Source organism: Caloenas nicobarica, chromosome 5 (genome assembly GCF_036013445.1).
Source record: "Caloenas nicobarica isolate bCalNic1 chromosome 5, bCalNic1.hap1, whole genome shotgun sequence".
Taxonomy (NCBI): domain Eukaryota; kingdom Metazoa; phylum Chordata; class Aves; order Columbiformes; family Columbidae; genus Caloenas; species Caloenas nicobarica.
Window position 1 is genome coordinate 15,623,422 of NC_088249.1, and position 8,672 is coordinate 15,632,093.

The 8,672-nt window shown below is 41.0% G+C and overlaps 1 pseudogene; it reads left to right on the forward strand.

The window, feature by feature from the left end:
* Positions 1–4,422: 4,422 nt before the first annotated feature.
* Positions 4,423–7,933, forward strand: LOC135988932 (alpha-1-antitrypsin-like; annotated as a pseudogene).
* The last annotated feature ends 739 nt before the right edge of the window (positions 7,934–8,672 follow it).

Consider the following 8,672-nt stretch of genomic DNA (forward strand, 5'->3'; position numbering starts at 1 on the left):
ATGATTCAGCAGTAAGCAACAAAGTAAACACATGATCAGGCCACGTCCACACAAGAAAATCCTTTTGGATTAGAATCCATCTTGTGTTCACTTTTCCTCAACTTCTATATTTAAATTCAGTAATCATGATTTGCACATTAAGAATTGATTTCTTGAAAACAGATGAAACAAAACCTGCATGAAGGAATCAGCAGATCTAGGTTCCCTGGTGGAGAAATGCAAATTGGAATGGAGGCTAGAGTCAATGGAAAATGATAAGCATCCTCTAGGTTGGTCTTTGTGCTGGTTTTAGCTGAGATAGAGTTTATTTTCTTCGTAGTAGCCAGTATGAGGCTATGTTTTGGATTTGTGCTGAGAACAGTGTTAATAATAGAGGGTTGTTTGCTCTTGCTGAGCAGTGCTTACAGAGTCAAGACCTTTTCTGCCTCTCACACTGCCCCACCAGTGAGCAGGCTGGGGGTGCACAAGAAGCTGGGAGGGGACATGGCTGAGGTAGCTGACCCCAACTGACCAGACAATTATTCCATACCATATGATGTCACGCTCAGCAATATAAAAATCTAGGGGAAGAAGAAGGAAGGGGGGATGCTAAGAGTGATTATATTTGTCTTCCCAAGTAACTGCTATGGGTGATGGAGCTCTGCTGTCCTGGAGATGATAGCTGAACACCTGCCTGCCTATGAGAAGCAGTGAATGAATCCCTTGTTTTGCTTTCCTTGTGTGCATGGCTTTTTCTTCACCTATTAAACTGTCTGTATCTTAACCCATGAGTTTTCTCACTTTTGCCCTTCCAACTCGCTCCTCTGTCCCACTGCCGGGGGTGGAGGTTAATATGCAAGCAGCTGTGTGGTGCTTAGTTGCCCACTGGGGTTAAACCGTGACAGTCTTTTAAGAGAACTTATTGTCAACGTGACCAGCTAGTGCCATTCTAGGAAATTATATACGGGTTCTCAGTATTGGTTAGTAACATTGGTGAGAAAATATGTTCTGTTTTTTCCAGCACATTGAAACTTTCAATTAGTGACTTGTTTGTTTGGTTTAATTATTCTCTCTCCCTAATATCTTGGCAAGGTAGAAAACCATATAACAAAAGGAAATAAAATGTAAAGCTATAAAAGCAAGAACCCGCAGAAAACAGAAAATAATAAGTGTTGGCTGTCTTGGAGGGTAAAGAAGGAATTATGTGCATTATCTTTTAGATATCTATTTCTGGCACGGTGGAGCCTGGAAAAAGTAGTCCTCTGGATGGATTAGCTACTTGCTGGGCAACATAGCATCACTGAATTGCTATCTCCTGATGTAGTCAAGGTGTAAATCGTAGTCCCATGATGCTCTCCAAGCCATAGACCACAACAAATGTGGTTTTGCTATTGCAAGCAATATAAATGTTTCCTACTTTTGTGGTTTTAGATTGCATCAGAAGGTAACTTGAAACAGACGCAGTTGCCAGAATCTCTGAGGCTAATAAACATACCTTTCATTAGAAAGTGAAGAAAATAACAGGGATTCATGAGCAAAGTAGAAAGAACTTTGGTTCTCAGCAGAGGTTATGTATAGCTATGTTTTTCTTTAAAGGTAAGATATACTACATCACTTCAGTGCACGTATGAGGCTCTGGTAACAGACGGAGGGTACAAAATCGTCTGTTGTATCCCAAAGAAGGACATTAGCAGAGCATTGTAGTTGTAAAGCCAAATGTTCCATCTTTAGAAAATAACAGAATTAATATTGTGCAGCCTTGATGTAATAAAAATGGCTGTAATAATGGGAATAGGCGTGACATGTTTTGCCCATGATTTAGTGACACAGCTGCAGAGACACATCTGGGACAGGATATATTCTAATGGCTCATTTGTTTCTGTCCTCTCCTAACGCCTGCCCTCTCATTCCTCCTCATTGCTTTCTCCAGGTACTTACCCACCAGCTCTCATCCCCGCTTTCCTTTCCTCCACTCTGTAAAATGGTTGCTTAATTCTCAGATTTGCAACCATTTATTCCCTGCAGCCTCGGTTATGACAGGGGAGCATTTTCAGCAGGCCTTTCATCCCCCTGTCAGCTGTGGTGCCTTCCCAAAGTCTTCCCCTGTGATGGAAGTTCAGGTGTGGATACGCATTATCAACTGCATAGTGGAGTTTATAGATCCTCCTTGAAATGGATACCAGTGACACTCAGTAACATGCAGCCTTATAGGAAACAGCTTTCTTTTGGTGCTCCAAGGATTACTGCAATGGTAAGAGGAATGAATCCAAGGGGACACATGCTGGCTTGTGTTTCTTGATTGCCTTGCAGAGTTCCCTTACAGGTCCTGAATTTGGGCCACAGGTTGAAACTCTACATTATTGCAGTGCCAGTATGAGCTAAGACCATCTGTATTTGTATCTGTGTCCTCGCATGCATCCTGAGTAAAAAAGGAGTCATCCTTCAGGCCGTTCCACAATTCATCTTTTTTCTGGATCACTGCTAATACACAAACCGATCTCTATTAATGAAGATTTAGGGTTATTGGTATGACTTTACAGGGCTTGCTGGACTGAAAATACTCAGTTTCCTGTTTTTCTTCTTGTAAATCTTATTCACCATTTTATAAGATGTAGTAAGCCAGTGGCCACACACATTGCTGGCTATTTTTTGCCACTGTAGTTATTGGGCAATGGTTCAGTGATTTATGGATTATGGATATTACCCTCACTTCAAAATCTGATGGTTGCCATCAACCTGTTGAGGTGCTCTGGCAATGTGGAATCAATGGGATTCAGATGGCATATTTCACATCTATATTATGGGAATGACACTATAACTGATAAGCGGAATTACAAAACTATCCTACACAATGGAGAGGAGTCCCACAGGGGCAACAAGAACTGCAAAAGCATTCATTTCCCATTTAAAGTTGTCCTTGAGTGATCGGTCCATATACGATATTCAACCCTGAATATCATCCAGTGGTGCCAGCCTGTCTTCTTTAGCACTGGCTGAAAGGTAAATTGGCAGGCTGATTTGTGTTCTGCTGGCATCCGTTTCAGTTGCATGTGATACAAAGACTAATCTGAAGAAACAAGATATCCACTAGCCACATGTCCCTCTTTGCAGTCAGTCTCTGGAACTGTCCAATGTAATTGTTTCTTAGCAATGATGTTTTCGTTGTGATATATTTTCTAAAAAAACAGAGGAAAACTCTTAATTAAGTCCCCAAATACCCAGTCACAAGCAATGGCCAACAACGAGTGAACAGCTGTGTACACTGGAAATGTCTCAGCAGAGTGGTAATGTCATATGTTATTCTCTAAAGAAATCTGGAGACGGTTCACCAGTCACATACAGTCTGTTCCCCTTAGGAAAAGACCCAAAACCAGATTCAGGCAAGGGGTGGCCTTCACGTGAAGTCACAGCATTCAGTTCCAGCCATGAAGGGTATGAGTCTCCTGCCCAGCACGCACAGCAACTACTCATGTCAACCAGCAAGCATGGAAGCAGCAGGAGATACTGTCCCTGCTCTGCTCCCTCTTGTCCACAGCCCCACCACCCAGCACTGTTAGCTTATGCCTGGGTTGGACAAACCATCCAGAATATCTAGCGTCATTACTGCTTGCTTTGCATCCTCACTGGCAATTTTTATTTGTACTAATTAATGATTAACGGGAGTGCTCTGCTTAATTTTGTTCAATGGTGCTGAAGAGAAGGAGGAGCAGACAAGGCCAGATGGATGCAGTAGGATCCTTTTTGCACCACTGTAAGTACCCTTTTAATTTTCCCTTGGACCATTTGGATATTTCATTTGGGGCAATTATGTTGTTGTCTGAGAAGAGCATCTTTTTACATGTAAGCGAAACCTGTTATGCAAAAAATCAAAACATGCCAAGAACCAGAAAGGCCTGGCTGCTAGTGAAGAGGAAACATCACATAATTAGATATTAAAAATATTTTGGAAACAATAGAAATACCTATAGAGACTTTGCTGTCACAGTGATCCAATATTTTATCTTTGAAGAAGCTGTAAAAGTATTTTGTAATTCGGGTCTTAGACAGTATGATCTCTGTTGATATCACATTTTTGTTTAACACAGATTTGAATCTCTAATTATTTGACGAATTGAGGAAGACTAACAGGGCTGCAGTAGCCATCCTGCAGTACCGAGTACAAAGGCAACTTCCACCAGTTACTCTGGGGAAAAAGTCATAAGCTTCTAGTTAAAAAGAAAAAAAAAATTTTTTTAAAAAAATCAGTCCTACTCTGTTTTTTAAAAATTAATATGATCAAAATTACCTCTTTTGAGAGAGTACTTGATCATACAAATAGTGTATCAAGAGGCATATTCTTCTGGGGATCACTGGCATGCATCAGGAATGTGAAATATCCAGGTGTGGGGTTTTAGAGAACAGATCTGTTTGAGAGCCTCATTTTACTTGCCCAGAGCACACAGCATGAAGAAATTAATTTCTGTGCCATATTTCGTATATCTATCTCTTTTCCAGAAACAGTTTAAAGGAAAATGAAGCCCATGTACTCCTTGTGTTTTGTGCTGGCTGGTTTGTGTATTGTTGCCCAGTGTCATCAGAATCCTCATAACCACAATAAACAAGATGATCCTAAAGGGACATATTACCCACGACATAGTTCTCACAGGGAAGAAGTTCATCCACTTAAGAACAAAACCTTTGTTAAACTAGTTCCCAGCAATGCTGACTTTGCATTTTCATTTTACAAGCTGGTCGCATCCGAAGCAACTGATCAAAATATTTTCTTTTCACCTATAAGCATCTCTGCTTCCTTTGCAATGCTGGCACTTGGCGCCAAGTCAGCGACGCTGACGCAGATTCTGGAAGGGCTTGCCTTTAACCTGAAAAAGACTCAGGAGCAGGAAATACATGAAGGTTTTTGCCAACTCCTCCACATGCTGAACCGCTCAGATAGTGAGCTCCAGCTGAGCCTGGGCAATGCCCTTTTTATAGAAGAGACACTAAAACCGCTACAGAAGTTCTTGGATGATGTTGAAAGCTTTTATGAATCTGAAGTATTTTCTGCTGACTTTGACAACTCTTCTGGCGCTGAGAATCAGATCAATGCTTATATTGAGGAAAAGACAAATGGGAAAATTGTTAAACTAGTGGAAAACCTTGATCCTCTCACAGCAATGGTTCTTGTTAACTATGTCTTCTTTAAAGGTAAGAAATATCAAAGGGTGCAAAGTTTGTGACTTATACGTTTACTGCTTATGACAGGGAATGAAAGCTTAAGAGAAATAAACTGTAGTATAAATATTTTAAGTTGAGGAAGCCATGTTCAGTATCTGGAAAATGTTGCGATAAAACCGTGCTTATTTGTTGTCAGTATAAATATTTGTGTCCCCACCAGACTGAGTGAAATGTCTGTATTTTTTAACAAATATCTTTTTTGAGTTTAGTAAATTCTTTAATGTGATTATAGACTTATACTCTAGTGAAAGGTGATGTTTCCAGTATTATCTGTCTGTAGTTATCTTTAAGCACTTGAAATTAAAAACAAAACAAAAGAAAAAGGCTGCATTGCTGTAACATCTGAGGGTGCAATAACTTGAAAAATATTTGCACTAATCAAAGGAAAGTTGTGGGACCAGATCCTGTTTTATTCACTGTGACCATTCCTCTTTGTATTTTGCTGAATTATTTTTCTTTTTGTAATAAGCCCATTGGAAGAAACCCTTCAGTACTTCATATACAAGGCAGGAGGATTTTTTTGTGGATCAGAAAACATCTGTAAAAGTTGACATGATGTATCGAAAGGGTTATTACAGAAATTACTTTGATGAAGAGCTGTCCTGTTGGCTCGTTCAGATACCTTACAATGGAAATGCTGCAGCATTATTTGTTTTGCCCGATGAAGGGAAGATGAAGCAGGTGGAAGATGTTTTCTTGAAAAGGACTGTGTCTAGATGGGAAAAGTTCCTCCAAGACAGGTAAGTGCTTTTGCTAAGGTGAAAAGTGACCCTGTTATTGATCAGTGGCGTTAATCTCACCAAGACAAAATATTAAAGGCTATTTTACTGAACTCGGTTCACTTCATGGTCCCTCTCCTGTGCAGGATTTCCCTTTTCTTAGATGGAAAATGAAAAAGAGCTGTGAGTAACGAACAAATAGGGCACTGAACATGGAATCCATCTTGGGTTAAGTTTCTGGCTCAACCGCAAGTTGCTTAGCACCATGATGAAGTTAACAGACCCTTGTTTCAAATATGGACATTGTGAAAATAAAATGGAGTGCTATTTCTGAAGTATTGGGTGTTTGGGTGTTGAGGGTCAGGTATGCATTGTACGTAAAAGAGAAAATTTTATTTATTTACCATTACTGCATCTATTTCTGCAGTGGCCCAAGTCCTATTGTGTATTTGAACAGCCTTAGGACAGCCAGTTATGATCTTTTGAAAAAAACTGCTATCTAGAAATAGTAGCTCTGTTTGCCAGAGAGTTGGAACAGCTGTGTCTTTCACTGCACTCCTCAAACCCTCCTGTGGCAGCAGAGCATAACATGGGCTCATTCTGCTCCAGCCCTCCATGTTAGATAGTCAACCTGGTCAGAAGTGCTATTTGAAACCTGAGAGCAGACTTTTAACATTAAGTAAAATAAATGTGAAGTGTAACTATACTGAAGCCATTGAGGAGTGTTACCTAGATGACAATTTGTCCCTGTTCATGTTATTTGTTACAGAAAAATACACCTGCATATTCCAAAATTTTCTATTTCTGGTACTTATGATGTGAAAAAGATAGTCAAACAAGTGGGCATGATTGACCTATTCACTGAACAAGCTGATCTGTCAGGAATTACTGAGGTGCCTGGACTGATGCTTTCAAAAGTAAGTCAGCACATGAAACACAAAGACCACAGGATTTGCCTGTTCCCAATAATCTGACATTAATATCCCATAAAAGGATTATCCCACTGTCTCTGAAGCATAACTCGGTCATCAATAGTTGCCTGTATGGAGGCAAAGCAAGCCCTATCTTCCCTAAAACTGAAGCCAAATATACTTACAAGGGGTTACACATACATGGTTTGAGGGTGAGGAAGAAGACGTACATATAACTAAATGTTCTTTTGGCTACTAAACAAAATTATCTAAAGGTAACACACTAGCTTTGGCAAAATATCCTCTAATTCCCCCTACAAAGGTCAACAGGCTGTTATTCCTGCCCTTCTAGTGCTCTCAGAAAGTTATTCTTTTTCAGCTAGATGATAGGGTAAATTCACAATAATACATGAAGCTGCCAAAGGCAAAACTAAATCTAGGCTAAATTACCAGGTTTTTTTGCTTCCATGGTTTCTTGCCATTAGTCATCTTGAGTGCACTTTGGCTGTCTGCTGTTTGAGGGTTGCTCTCTGCACACGCAGTGAAGGAACGAGCAAGAGGGGGCTGATGGATGGTGGAGCTGCAGTGGGAGGGGGGACGGCTGGTGATGACCTTCCCGAGGCTGGTGCTGCTGGGCCTTGCCCCAGGCAGGGCTCCCCTGGGCAAGAGCAACAAGGGTGGCAGACTGCTCTCCTCTTGCCAGGTTGTCATCTGGAGGTTGTTTTGCTTTGTGTCCTTGCAGGTGATCCACAGAGCTGTGCTGAATGTTCATGAGAATGGCACTGAAGCGGCGGGGGCAACGGTGAAGGAGGTTACCTGGAGATCTGGAGATGTTCCTCATCCGCCTCGAGTCAGATTCAACAGGCCCTTTCTCCTGGTGATTCTGGATAAATACACCCGCACCGTCCTCTTCATGGGGAAAATTGTAAACCCTCTGAAAAATGACTGACTGACCAGAGGACATGCACTTGCACACGTTGCTGCCTAAATTCCTGTAATCCAGCAAACTTTTCTGTGTATATACCACAAAGTATTATACTAGTGCTCATCTTTCAACCATTACCCTTATATACATTATTAATCCCTTAAAACACAAAAACTATTTTTCTTATCCAAAAGTCTCTGGTATTTCCCTCTCCCCTCCTCTCCACCGAAGTCTACAGCTGGATATATCTTGTAGTGTTAACAAAACACGAGTCACTTTTCACCTGTTTTGTAAGAAGCCATTCCTGACATGCTCCTGTAGGGTGTTTGAGATTGCTCAAAGTCCTTGGATCATGTAGCTATTGCTGTACCCTCATGGTGTGTTTACAGGAGAGCAGGCAAAGGGAAACAGGGAAAAGGAGGTAGGAGGTGTTAACTCCTGTCTTTTTAATCCGCTAGACTTCGACGACTAGTCTTGAATGTGGATTCCCTTAATGCTGGAGAGAATTTCAGTTAATTTCTTTGGTTTTTAACCAAGTCTGGCACGAAGCTGCAAAACCAGTAACTGGTACACTGAAGGACACAACAGCGTAAAGGACTGACAAGTGCAGTTTGTTTAGCTTGTCTCCGTCTTTCTCCTCCTCAGTGAAAGCTCTCCTCATGAACACAAGAAGGGTTTCTTTACAGATAACATTTATTCTACTAAGTAAGGAAGCCATGACAGCAAAAGGACTTTCTGTTTTCTCTTACAAATATACCTGTTATTGCCAATGCCCTGTGATAAGAGTATGGTGGAGCAGTCCATGACACAGCATCAGTTTCCTTTTTATGGATTTGTTGTCTCAGTCTTTTTTCTCCCACTGACATTGCCTTCACTATCACACTTTCCAGCTAGACTTGTCAGACTGTGGTACAAAAGAGGAGG